This window comes from Choloepus didactylus, chromosome 16, assembly GCF_015220235.1.
Source record: "Choloepus didactylus isolate mChoDid1 chromosome 16, mChoDid1.pri, whole genome shotgun sequence".
NCBI classification, from domain to species: Eukaryota; Metazoa; Chordata; class Mammalia; order Pilosa; family Megalonychidae; genus Choloepus; species Choloepus didactylus.
The window spans coordinates 19,947,771-19,961,879 of record NC_051322.1 but is presented as its reverse complement, the minus strand read 5'-3'; the positions used below and the strand labels follow the sequence as shown (position 1 = coordinate 19,961,879).

At 35.9% G+C, this 14,109-nt stretch overlaps 1 pseudogene; it reads left to right on the top strand.

Moving 5' to 3' along the window:
* Positions 1–14,109, top strand: part of LOC119511503 — a 32,274-nt pseudogene that overhangs the window by 10,360 nt on the left and 7,805 nt on the right.

Sequence of the window (14,109 nt, the reverse complement as noted above, 5' to 3'; positions counted from 1 at the left end):
GAAACCAGAACTTTGGAGCAGACGCCAGCCATGTGCCTTCCCAGCTAACAGAGGTTTTCCGGATGCCATTGGCCATCCTCCAGAGAAGGTACCCGATTACTGATGTGTTACCTTGGACACTTTATGGCCTTAAGACTATAACTGTGTAGCCAAATAAACCCCCTTTTTATAAAAGCCAGTCCATCTCTGGTGTTTTGCATTCCGCAGCATTAGCAAACTAAAACAGGGACATAGTTTACTTTTGTAACTGCCCAACTTACTCAACATTCTTATTTACAAGTTTTTCAATTAACAATTTTATATATTCCAAGTATACAAACATATGTACTCCAAATAAAGTTGATTTTTCCTCTTTTATTTCATTCATATCCATTTGTGTATCTGTGTATTTCATAGATTATCTCTTCAGAGTAAATAAGATAATGTAGTATTGATAATAGTGGGCCTTATTCCTGACTTTAATGGGGATGTTTCTAGTGAATCATTAATAAGCATTCTGGCCTTTAGCCTGATAACTGAATGGAGTAAAAAAATATACTGCCTTTCATTTTTCCTCAGAACTTTGCTGTGAAGAAATCTGAGGCCACTTTGATTTGTGTCTCACTCCACCCCAATTTTGATACCTGGTTATTCTACTTTAATTACAAGTGGTCCTTACCTTGTAATTAAAGGTTAATAACTTTAAATAAATAAAGTTTATCATTCTGTATCTTTCTTAGAAATACCAAGATCTTCTTTATCATAGGTCATGCAGACTTTAAGATGTTTAAAACTGAATATTCTCCAATTCAAACAATGTGGTATTTGACATTGGCTTTAGGGACCTGAATATTCACCCAGCACCCATTTATACACCTAGAAATGCCTTTAGGAGACACTAAAAAACAATATTTTCTTAGCTGACATGTTATTTATTCTTTTAACTGGTAAAATCAATATGTTTATTCACTTATGATAAATCAATGTATATTTGGATTTTTAAGGGGAAAGATGATTCCAGCGTAGTTAGAGAAAAATACATTATAAGCTAAAAGAAAGGTATGTTCTGTAGTTCTATATTTAAAAAACAAATGTATCTTTATTTTATTTATCTTTTTCATTAATGGAAAACAAGGATAGGAAATTTGGTAAGAGAAGTAAAGCATTTCCCTAATCATGGGAAATTCCTTATAAAAGGATGTAATGATTAATAATGTCACAGTATTCCTAATAATTTTGTTTCTATGTTAAATATCAAGAAAAGTTATTAGAGCATTTCCTATATAAAGGAATTTAGTCAACCCTATTTTTGTATTCTTATTTTCTGAAAATAACATCAGAGTTGTATATTGGCTTATCTGTGGTTAAGCTACTCTCTCTAGTACTCTAACTCAGAATATTTGAAATTTAGCTCTTAATGTACTTAATCGAAGTTGTCTAGCTTCCTGATGTCCAGAAATGTAATGATTAAGTGACAATATTAGCATTCTCGTGACTCTCTGAGGTTGTAAGAATGATGCCACTTTTATCACCACCAGGGCCAAACTCCATTTTGTGTCAGCGCCACAGCTGGCACCACGGTGTTTGGAGCCTTTGACTCTCTCCATGACACGCAGATGTCTGCGACAAACACAGCCTCTGGATGCATGTGGACGTAAGTCACACCCTTTAGTCTGGCTTCCAGCGTCCCTTTAAAAATACGAATCCTAAGAACTATCTTGATTCTTAATAAGCATTGCAGGCCAGGAAAACATTTCTTGCCAGCCTCATTTTTATAATGAATAAATGTGGAGAAAGAATGATCTTATTTGCCTAAGTTATTTTCAAATGGCTTTAGTATATCATGAAAGGAGCTACAAATGAATCAAGTGATTTAAAAAAGTCTAAACCTTGGTCAATAGTCCATCAACAAACATAGAAAATCAACTTGAAATAGTCAAACCTGATTTGAAATTGGAAGAAGAGAAGATTTAATAATTACTCTAATATACACTTTTTAATTCATATCTACAAAAGAAATAAAAACTTTGTTGCAAATGAGTTAGTACTAGTTATGTGACTTTTTGGCAAAATTTTCTTTGACTTCAATTAGAGTTGAACAAATTTAAAGTTATATAATAAAGATTTTAATTTTTCTGTAGCATTGCCAAACTTGGTGACTAAATTTTTATTTTATCTCTGATAATTATTCAGAATGTGTCTGCATGAAATAATTAGGAAACTAAAACTTTACTGCATCATGAATAAATAGACAATGAGAAGTCATAAGAGGAAATTTTAAAATGCATTGTTCTTATCAGTAGGATAATTATAGCCAAGTTTGTAATTATCTAGCACAGCAATGAAATCCTCATCACCTTTTAAAATAAATTTAACATAGAATAAATCATTGGTGCAATTTAAAAAGAAATCATTTATTTAAGAACACCTGTCCTCTGTATTTGCAGGCAGCTTGGGGAGGCGGGTTGCTGCTTTCCAGAAAGCACACCTCTAAGCTCTGGGGCATTGAAAGGTGGGCATTGCTTGCAAAAGCAGCAGAATCTATGCAGTCTTCTTTCTCTTCTCTGCCATTAGGCTGTGAGCACTAATCTGGGCTCTTTTGTCACCTAAGACCCACTCTGTGACCTGGAATCCACACAAACTAATGGGTGTCCCCCTCCAATGTTCTGCTATCCTGATCTGGGAAAAAGTAAATGACTTCTATTTTTAAATAGGGATTTGATGGATATCTTAGTAATGATTGCCTTCATTGTGAACCTTTAAAATCAAAATAATTGTGGCTTCATTGTATTATACATACTGCAGCACAGTAGTCCTTACTGAGGTAAACGGATCGTTTCAACTTCATCTTTAAGTAGCAGCCTCTGGGGATTGAGGTGCCATGACATCAAATATCCATAGTGTGGGTAGGCCTGGTATGAGACAACAGACCATGATGGGGCCTGTAGAAAACCCACTCCTTCCCACCCCACTTATAAGAAACAACATGCCAAACAAATACTTCTTGGGAGTCAAATTTGGACCATTGGCCAATTTGCAATCTCAAAGTGGAGGGCCAGAAATAGGGCTCATTTTAAAGGTGAACAAGTAGGAGCAATTATCATCTGCTCTTTATATGTGCATGTGTATGTATTTTCTCTCCATCAGTAGTAAATGTGATGCTATACAGGGAATTCAAGCCCATGATTTCCCACAAGGGAGTATACAATTATAAAGTTCAACTTAAATATTCTTATCTCTCCTTAGTTGTCAGAAATGGAAACACATTTTATGCAGCTATTGTTTAAACCTTTTGGAAGATTGTTTCTCTTTTTCTCTTATTCACACACAACCCAAAGGGTATGAAAATCAAGTGTCTGTCTTCCTATTATAAACTGCCTTAATTAGCACTCCCCACTTACCCTTTGAGTATTAGTGCCCCTTCCTCTTCTCTAATTCTGAGATAACCTATTCTCTCCCAGCCTAGGACCTTTTAGCTCCTCAGTTTGGGACTTTTAGCTTCTGCTTGTGCTTCTGCTCAGGCTGCCTTCTGGGTGCAGTATTCTCATAAAATGGTGGCTTCCACCTGTTTGGAACCTGCAGGGTAGCCAGGTTATCTTTCCTCTCCAAGGGTATGTGTCCAGGACCCAGAAATGATAACTTGGCCTCATCTTTTTCTTTAAGCAGTTTTCAAGTCCACTCCCTCCCCTTCTAGTAGGTTTGTATTCAGCTTGCAGATTTTAGACACCTTTAGTTTAGGGCTCAAATACAAATTTTCTGCAAAGTCTCCTTTCCTGATTTCTTCTCTCATAATGAATAAGTTGAGGTAGAAAATTTGCTTCTACATAAATAACATCATGAATTTCTCAAAGAAGTTATATTTTTGTTTTATAATTTTTTTTGTCTTTTCCTAAGGACAGATGGTCCACAGAGTTGGACCAGAATCCCCCAAACTACTAATCTTTTAAAATTTTTAAGGCTTTCCCTGGAAAATAAACCCATTTCTGTGTAGCCTTAAATTAAATAGATTCTTATCTGTTGAATCACTTGAATGCCCAAGGTTGCACAAAGACCATTTTGACTCATGCCTTAATGAGTTGTACAAACCAATTAAATTCAATATTTAATGCAAATATTTTCTGAAACCCAAAAAGACACTAAGGTGTACATATAATTTTCTCTAATTGTACCTAAAATCTGTTTAAAACTGATGTTAAATATCATTTTATTAATTGCTTAAGGAGAAGAAAATTCCATGTGTTTTTGAAATGAAATGCTAATATCATCAATCTCTCTTCCAGAAAGACCTTTTCATATTGCAAAATGTAAATCCATTCAGTGGCCTAGCATGGCTTTTAGGATGGGGATTAAAATCCTTGGCATGGCCTACAAGTGCTGTAAGGCATAGTCAGGCATAGTCCATACCTTGCTCCTCATATCGCTCAGTGTTGTGCTTCCTTTCATTTTCTGCCCTTCACATCCATTCACCTCCTTTTAGTTCTGAGAAGAGGTGGAGCAGTGCCCTCACCTCACACATTTCTTACCCCCTCTGCCTGTCAAGGTCTCACTCCACTTTCCCTTCCACAAAAGCTCCCCCATATATCCCCTCGCCCCCTCGCCCAGCATCGTTCTAGTTTAACTCCTGCTGAATTACAATCGTGACTTCATCTCAGAATCTTGCCTTCATCTGCAGACTAGGTGAAATCCTTGACTCCTAGACCATAATATTCTCTTATGGCAACATATAACTCCTTCATATAATTTATTATGGGCTGTATAATCTTATAGTCACATGTGCAATATTTTGTTTAGTGTCTAGCCCCACCCTTATCTCCCCAAACTCCTTCATGGAATTTAGCTATGAAGATAAATTCTAGTATAATCTTGTTTTCACATGTGCAATATTTTTGTTTAGTGTCGAGCCCCACCCTTATCTCCCCAAACTCCTGCAACCCAGAAAGTAAGCTCCATGGCAAAGCTTTGCCGCTCTTCCCTGCCTCAGCAGCCACAGTCCGAGCACAGGGTATGATACACTGTACGTGTTATAAGTACCTGTGCCCTTAATGACCAACTAGCTTAATCATCACATCAGAAGCAATAGATATAAATGGTATTAATTACACTGTGTTAAAATGTTTAAATAGTCAATACTCTAACAAAAGATTAAAAGGGGAGTTTGAGGTAGCCTAATGAGAAAACAGTCACATGAGGAAATAGAATGCCCAAGATACACATGAATAAAACACTCTCTTTTTGAAGCTAACATTGTAGACTATTTTCCCCAAATACTTCCATCCCCACCACCACATTTTGGTTCTCCTTAGGAACATAAGTCTATCATAAAAGAGATTGAGTTTTCTTTCTTTCGAAGTTGGATCTCCACAAACTCTAAGTCAAACTGCTCTTTTATCAGCTCCCAGATTTATCACTGGATCTATTTTTGACCTTGAAAATGATCTAACAGGTTAAAGTTTCAGTTCCTTCAATCTGTAACAATGATATAATAATAGTACATAAGTCATGGGGTATTTTTTGTGTGTGAGGATCAAATGATGTCATATTTGTGATATCTCGCATACAACTAAACTCATAATATGTTTTATTTGCTTCTCGTTTAAGAAGCTACCTTTGTATATTTAAACTATACCCTGTGAATAGACATAGGTTCAGTTTTTGGTATGCTGAAGCAACACACACACACTTTGAGAAAAGACTCTCTTAAACTGAAGTAATGGAAAACATTTCTTTCCTCTCATTATTATTTATTAACCTTCCAAGGCAAAACTTTCATCATTCTTCAACACTGAAGAGGAATGTTTTCAACTCTTTTTTTACATGAGAGAACCAATTTTACTCTGCTTGAAATGGACAGGAAAGAACAAAATTAAATGAATGGATCAGTTTATGCTCTATCTACCTTGGCCATCAGAACAGTTTATTTGGCTGGAGCCTACACTGTAGGTTCCTAGGATAATTTAGTGGACAAAGTAGACAAGGCACTCTGTTATATGATAGTTACGTGACAACCATATAATTTCAAAAGAGCAGCAAAAGTTCAAGGCTTTTAAGGAAAAGTTAAAGAAAAATAGACAAACATTAATCCAATTATACCACCACCTGTTCCAGATAGCTCCAAAGAACAACTGAATATATTAAATTTTTAAGAAAATTTTCTTATTTTTTATACAGAATAAAGTTCTATTTAAATGTACATGCAAAGTAGAAGTAAGTTAATTGGAATAAATAATTGTGGTTTCTTACTGAAGTTATATGACTTATATGCTAGATATGTTATTCCTTTTTTAGGGTCTCCTGGAAGCATGTAACCAGATGTGAGCTGGGTATCTTTTCCAGCCAGATAAATTCTACAATATTTACTTTGACACTGGGGATAAAACCATTCAGTGTGGCCAGCACGTTGATATCTTCAAGCTATGGTTAATGTTGAAAGCAAAGGTAGGAATCTGTCATCTATTTTACTCACTCTATTTGGTGGAATAGACACAGGGGGTGATGTTATATTAATTTACATATTGTTAAAGAGCCTCACAGTTTTAACGTTTTAAGGGTATGATGAGCTTATTTGAAAAAGCACAAATTTAACCAAAATTTCTGACTACTTTCATTATTTATTTAAGATTTTGACATTTTAGATTGTCAAAAGAAATCATTTGTCACATATAAATTAAAACATTAAATTTATATGAATTTATTAAATTTATTATTGAGAGAGAAAAACTTTTTGTGAGATCCCAACCTGGGGAAATTGGAGTAAGAATCTTGATAGCTCTCTGGTCACAGCTGCTTATAAACCCCAGGTGGGGGTTTCAAAGGACTAGCTGACACTAAAGTTCCCTATTACATACATAGGAGGGTCTTACACTGCAGGGAATAGATATATTGATTAGTATGGTATGCTTGTCCATTCTGATAAGTGATCACTACTGAACAGAAACTGGCTCATTACCCAGTATTGCTTGACTGCAGATCTGTAGGGTGCATTCCATTTTCTCGGAATGCCCTTCTGATCAATTGTTTTTGTCAAGTCCCTGTCATTTCTCAGAAAAGGAAAGCGCCTGGCAGCCCAATGCAGGCATCCATTTTACTCTACTGAACAAGATTCATGGGGTGGTAGAGAACACATGAACCTTAGGCATGTTCCAAAGATATGAACCTCTCAAAGTTGTCAGGAGCCAGACAGATACATAAATGTATGAAATGGGCAGATTGTAAGAAAAGGGAACAATCGAGGGGAGAGCACAGGATCAGCCCGACACATTCACATTTAAATTGACCTGAAACAATGCACTCCCATACTGATGAGGCTGGCCAATTCATTCAACAAATATTTGAGTGCAATTGAGCCAGGCAGCGGCTAGGTGCTGAAATACAGTGAGAAAAAAAAAAAAAAATCCCCCAAATGAGCTGAAAATTTATGTGCATGTGTATGTTTAGAGAAGCTTTTATTCATGATTTCTAAAACTTTTAAACAACAAAGATGTCCTTCAGTAGATGAACGGATACATAAACTGTGGTACGTACATGCAATGGAGCATTCAGGAATAAAAAGAAATGAACCATCAAGACATAAAAAGACATCATGGAACCATGAATGTACATCCTAAGTGAAAGAGATCAATCTGAAAAGACTACATGCTGTATGATTCCAACTATATGACATTTGGAAAAGGCAAAACTATAGAGACGCTGGAAAGAACAATAGCTGCCAAGGGTTCAGGGGGTGGGAGAGAGGGATGAATAAGTGGAGCACAGAGGAATTTTAGGGCTGTTAAACTAGTCTGTCTAACATTGTAACAGTGAATATATGACATTATGCATTGGTCAAATCCCATAGAACTCTAGAGTGAGCTTAATGTAAACTGTGGATTTTAATAATTAATCCATCAACATTGATTCATCAATTGTAAGAAATGTACCACACTAATGCAAGATATTAATAATAGGGGAAATTGAGGGGGGAGAGAGTACATGGGAACTCTGTACTTCCTGCACCAGTTTTTGGTAAATGTAAAACTGCTCAAAAAAATAAAAGTCCTTCCTTTTCCTTCCCTTATGGATGTTTACATTAGGGAGGAGGAGAGAAATTGGGTGCTACAGTCAATAATCAGGATAAGTTATAAGTAGCCAGCAATGCTATAAAGTAAATTAAAGGAGGTTACAGAATATAAAGTGATGTACAGATGTCACATGAAACAGGGTATTCAAAGACGTTCTCTAAGATAAGATGACATTTGAGCAGAGTTGTAATGAAGAGAGGGAACAAGCCACACAAATACCTGGGGTAAATGCTTTCCAGACATTTGGAGCAACCACTGCAAAATCCTTGTGGTAGGACTGTACCTGGCGAATTTGAGGAATAGCAGTGGGACTTTTGTGGTTTGAGAACAGTGAGTAAGGGGGCAAATGGGAGGAGATGAAGTCAAAGGGATAGTCCAAATTAGGTCATGTGGACATCATTAAACAAGATAAGGACCTTGGATATTGTTCTAAATGCAAGGAGAAACCACTCGGTGGTTTAGAACAAAGGAGTGATGGAATCAGATTTATGGTTTAAAGGGGATTGCGTTGGCTTCTTGTGGGAAGAAGAAGAGGGGAAGCAAGATGACCAGGTAGCAGGCTTCTTCTAGGGGTCCAGGAAAAGATGATAGTGGATTGACCTAGAGTGGTAGCAATAGAGCTAGGGAGAAGTAATTGGGTTCCAGAGGTATTTTGAAGGTGTTATCAACAGGATTCACTAACAGATTGGATCTAGGTGCAAGACAATAGAAGGGGTCAGGGATGAGTCCAACCATTTTGTCTTGAGCTGCTGGGAGAAAAGAGTTATTCCCTGAATTGCTAAAGACTACGGGAGGAGTTGGTTTGGTCCAATGAAATACCAAAGTTTCTATTTATTATGTTTGACAAATATCAGATAATGAAGTGGAGATGAAGAGTTGGGGAAGATGACATGAGTTTGGGAATCATCTACATGTAGATGGTATTTGAAGCCACCACACTGATTATGGGTAATGATGAGAGGAGGCAGAACACTGAGACTAGAAATGTGAAAACCAAGGAGAATGGAAGATCCAACAAAGTTGACTCAGAAAGAGTAGCCAAAGATATACAAAGGAGAAGCCATGGGAAGAGAGCATTTCAGAAACAAAGAATGAAACTGTCAAATAACGTATCACTTAAGTAAAACAAGAACTAAAAGATTGATTGATATGGTATTGCCACAGTAGTGATCCTGACCAGGGGAATTTTATAGAGTGAGAATGGAAAGAGAGGAAATGGAAGACAGTGGGTATAGAAAAGTCATTTAAGGATATTGCCTATAAAGGGGAGAAGAGAAACATAGTGATACCTAGAGGGAAATATATGTTCAAAGGAGTTTATGTGGTTGCTTACGATGGAATTTCTTACAACATTCTTAGTATATTCTTACAAATTTCTTAGTATATTGTTGGTAATTATATAATAGATGGGAAAATGATTATGCAAAGAGCAAGTGAAAAGTTGGAGTACAGATGTTGTGTTTTAGACAAGAGGTGAAGAAGGTCTGTGATTCTCAGTTGCATGGACTTACTTTAATAAGGATTAGGTACAGTTCCCCGTAGCTGGAGTAAAGGCAGAGCATGCAGGTAGGTAGGTTGGTATACTTGGCTTTACCATGTCATCTTCTAATTTTTCCTGTTCTCTCAGTGAAGAAGAATCAAGATCATCTGTTGAAATTGCAAAGGGTAGAGGGAAAGTGGAGGTTTGATGAGTTGGATGAGAGTTTGAAAAATTTCCTGGAGAATAGAAGGATTGACCAGGATACTCTGGCCAGATTGTGGGGAGGCACTGAAGGCCCAGTTGAGTTTTGTGGTCATACATTTAAAGTAATACCAGCTCTCATAGTTGCTTTTCTCAAACTGTGTTCACCTGTTCAGGTGTAAGAATAACTGGCTCAGGGATAGCAAGTTAGTGATCCTTTCCTTAATAATCAAAAGAATTCACATAATATTTCCTGTTTCCATTCCAACACTTTCAACATATGTAACTTTAAAGACCTCTCAAGTCCCTTTTAAGTTAATATCATCAAAGTTAATAGTTGCCAGTCCTAATAAATATAAGGTATACTATTATCTTTAAGCTAATTGCAGTTACAGCATCTTTGACCCTTCACATAACTCCTGTATCAGGTATAATCTGAGAAATGCCCCAAGAAAATGATAGTATGCAAAGAATGGAGGTAAATCATGTAAATGCTCTCAGCTTTAGGCTCCTCTTCTGTCAAATCATGTTGCTCCTGCCTGCTTCACATAGATGTTACTGGGTTTAAATTAAAAATTTTGTATGTACTTGAAAACCACATAAATCTAAGGGGTTATCACCGTCAACTACAAGTTAACTTCAATCAAGAGGAAATGTAATAGTTTTTGTATTCCTGAGCTTGCGTTATCTTTGTGCCTTTTTTAATGATGCATAATTAAAAATTTAACATTACAAATTGAAAGAAAACATATCAACATGATTAAAGTATATATAATATCCACTCATATATGCTGTCTCAAAGAAAACAACCCAAACTTAAACAAGAAAACCATTCAGGAATTCTACCAATCTACCAGAGACCTGAGAGGCAGCAGTAAATACAGAGAGTCAAAATTAGTCAAAAATAATTTTGATTGTATTAAAGTTCATTAGGTATCAATAATGTTAGAAAAAGAGACAATGGAGAAAACAGCATAAAAGGAGATATTATTGAAATCCCATCAGAACATGGATAAAGTCTAAGCATAATTAGCAATAATTGTTTTCTTGCAATTTTAGTGTCAGTATTAAAATAGTCAGTGCTTATTCATACCCCATGCCCAGAATATGAAAATTGATGTCAAGTCAAGAGTTCACTCATAATTAGCTCTTTAAGGAAAACAAAATGATCAGAGTCACAGACTGATCTCAACTCATCTCATATCACAAGCTTTTGGTCACAAAGAGAAGTAATGTAAGTGACTAGAAAAATGGATATAATTTAAATCCCAAAGATTTGTTGGCTCTTTAACTTTTAAGCACTGCTCCAAATATATGCTACTTTCATTGCCATTGTATTTACCTTTATCCACTTTGTGGTTATTTAGGTCCTATTTGTTTGGATCCAGAATATTGACTATTCAATTTTTTTTTTTTTTAAGCACTCTCTTACCCTCAAATTAGTCCTGTTATTTTCCTAAACATCTCTCAAGGAAAGTGCTAAATTTCTAATTACAAATTACAGGCTTGGATTTCTCAGGTCAAAATTGTAACCAAGGAGGAAAACAATTTGGCATGTTCTACCTATTACCATGCACTTGACCAAATTGCAGGGATAAAACTCTGTTAGGAGCATAAACTTGTTTGCAGCTTTTTATGACCTTTGTTCTTCTACAAATAGGAATTGGTAATGGGTCAATGGGTCAAGCTTCTTGAAGTCAATATTAATTCTTATATGTGAAAGGTTATTTACTGTTGGAAAATTTGTTCAATCTACCCTAGAGGCAAGTCTCTCCACATATTATAAGACAACAGAGGGACATATTCTGCACCTTCCTTCTCTCTTTTATTTATAATTTTTAACTAAATACATTGGCCTGCTTTTAGGAACCCATTCCCAGCACTTCCCAACCAGTCCACCATAGAAAGAAGGACATTAGGTTCTATGCAGATGAAAGCTTTGTCATGAATAAGTAGTGTCTTTAATGTATTATTAGCCCTGCTATTTAATTAGAAGTCATTTCTTTTGTCAGATATATACTAGTCCAAAATCTGAGGCACTGCTTTTCATAGACGTCCCCCAGCAAGAAGGTGGTATATTGTCAACATTCTGATATAGCAATCCATGTAATCAGTCACCCAGGATTACATCTGGCAATTATTTCACCTTGGAGGTTTCACTGACAGTTTTCATTATTCAAAGATATGTGTTCTGTGAATTCTTTTCCTGAGGACTTTTAGGTAAGCAATTTGGAAATTTGATTAAACTTGCTTTAAAAATCTTCCAAGCTCAAATTTTGTAGCCATGCTGCCTTATGTTGATCTTTCACACTCATAATTCAAATGTCCCTCAATCTACTTCTGTACAGATTTTATTCATGCAAATATTTTCATGAGCCCTCAATTTTTGTAAGAGATTGCTAGATCTCCTCTAGCTTAGCTGCCAGTTAAAGCATATAGCTTTATTTAGTTTCAATCAAAGTATATACACCTTGATACTTGTCATGAGGTACAAACTTGAACTCACAAATTCTCAACACTTATAAAATCATTTTGAAGGACATAGTATATGGATATATATTAAGGATCATGTCCTTCTATTCCCTTATACAATAAAGGCATGACATTCAAACTTTTTTTTAACACAACCTACAATAAGAAATACATTTTACATAGTGATCTACTAGCATACGTACACATACACATGTGAGAATTAAAGCAAAAGTTTTAGGAAAAACCATTATAATATTATGAAACTTTGGTATGTTCTATTCTGCTTTATCTCATGGAAAGAAAAGCTAGTTGTGACCCACTTAATTGATTCTGTTATCCACTAATGGACTATGATTGCAGTTTGAAAGATACAGAAAGGCAAATTTGGCTTGGGATTAAGCCAGACCTATGGAGAGCAGTGTACCTGGACCACCTTGTTTGACCTTTAGAATTGACTTGACTAATGTATTTTAAACATCTATATTTATTTATTTAATCCTTAGAGCAAATTTGAGGTTTCTGGATCAGATGCATGTAAGTTTACTTATAAACTATTTTAGCATTGATTTTCCACACGCCACTTCTCTCTTGGGGCAACATGATAAGGGCTAATGTCACCCTTAAGGTACAAAAGGGATTTATACTTCAGGAGCAGGACCTGAAATTTATGAAACTGGAAGCTTATAAGCAAGCTGGCACATCCACTCTCCCTTCAGAGGGAGGGGAGTGGGTAGAAAGAGGAGAGAGAGTGGGCAGGTATAATAGTCTTTTACTCTGGAATGCAAACAAACCTCCTTTTTAGGGGGCTGGGGACACAGAATGCAAACATTTAGCTCCTGGGAAGATAAGCAAGGTTTAATCTTAAATTCCAAGCCTTCTTTGCCAGTCACCCACCCTTTAAACCAGGTGGCCAGTAAGTAGACTCAGAAAGCCCAGACCTTGCAGAAACATGAAAATACTTTTCCTATATTGACGGAAACCCTTATGGGTTTTATGTTATTTATTGGTCCCTATTGAGGGGCATTATAAAGAAAAGACCTAAAGAATATGCTATACTTTCTGTAGGCATATCCTTAAGTACCTTTTCCTGTACATTACCCTATCCGCTCTGAATCTTAAGGGATGTTTATTATTTGTCAATACCAGGAATGGTTATTCCTCTCCAGAACATTTGGTTAAATTTTTGTTTTGTGGATATCAGATTCCTAGTACAGTATATAGTGCAAATAAGAAAATATGCTCTGTAACATGAATCAGAGGCAGATTCATGGCCTTACTTTAGTTAGCGTATAATACCGTGCCATGCTTTTCCTCTTCTAGCTTAAGCTCTTGTATCAGCTATTTTCCCCTACTGTATACATATCAGTAACTCACCTTAAATACTTTTGGTAATAAGACACTGAAGTAGACAATACAGCAACTCAACAACAATGGATCTACCATTCATTAAACATCTAATGTGCTACTACTTTTACATATGTTATCTAGCTGTGTCTTCCACTTCAGTAGTACTACTGATTAAGTATTATTATGTCTGTTAGATAAGGAAACAGAGTGATTTGCTAAAGGATGAAAAAACAAACTCTAAGCAGCAGAACTAGCAACTCATCTAAATCCAAAATCTATTTTTATTTCCACAAAGAAACATTGCCTTAGTTAATATAATTCATTGCACTACAGGAATGCCGAAATTCACATAGGGTAGTGATGAGAAATCAGGCTCATCTTTTTTGCATATAGAGAATGTGTCATGAAAATGATGTCTAATTAGATCTTACATAAGCAGGATCTCTTCTGGGAGTAGGGAACAAAAATTCAGGACGTAGTAGTAAGGGAATGTTTTTCTTCTTAAAACAAAACAAAACAAAAAACCCAAAGCATTTCTTTACTCTGGAAATCAGTGTTCAATAAAAACTTGAG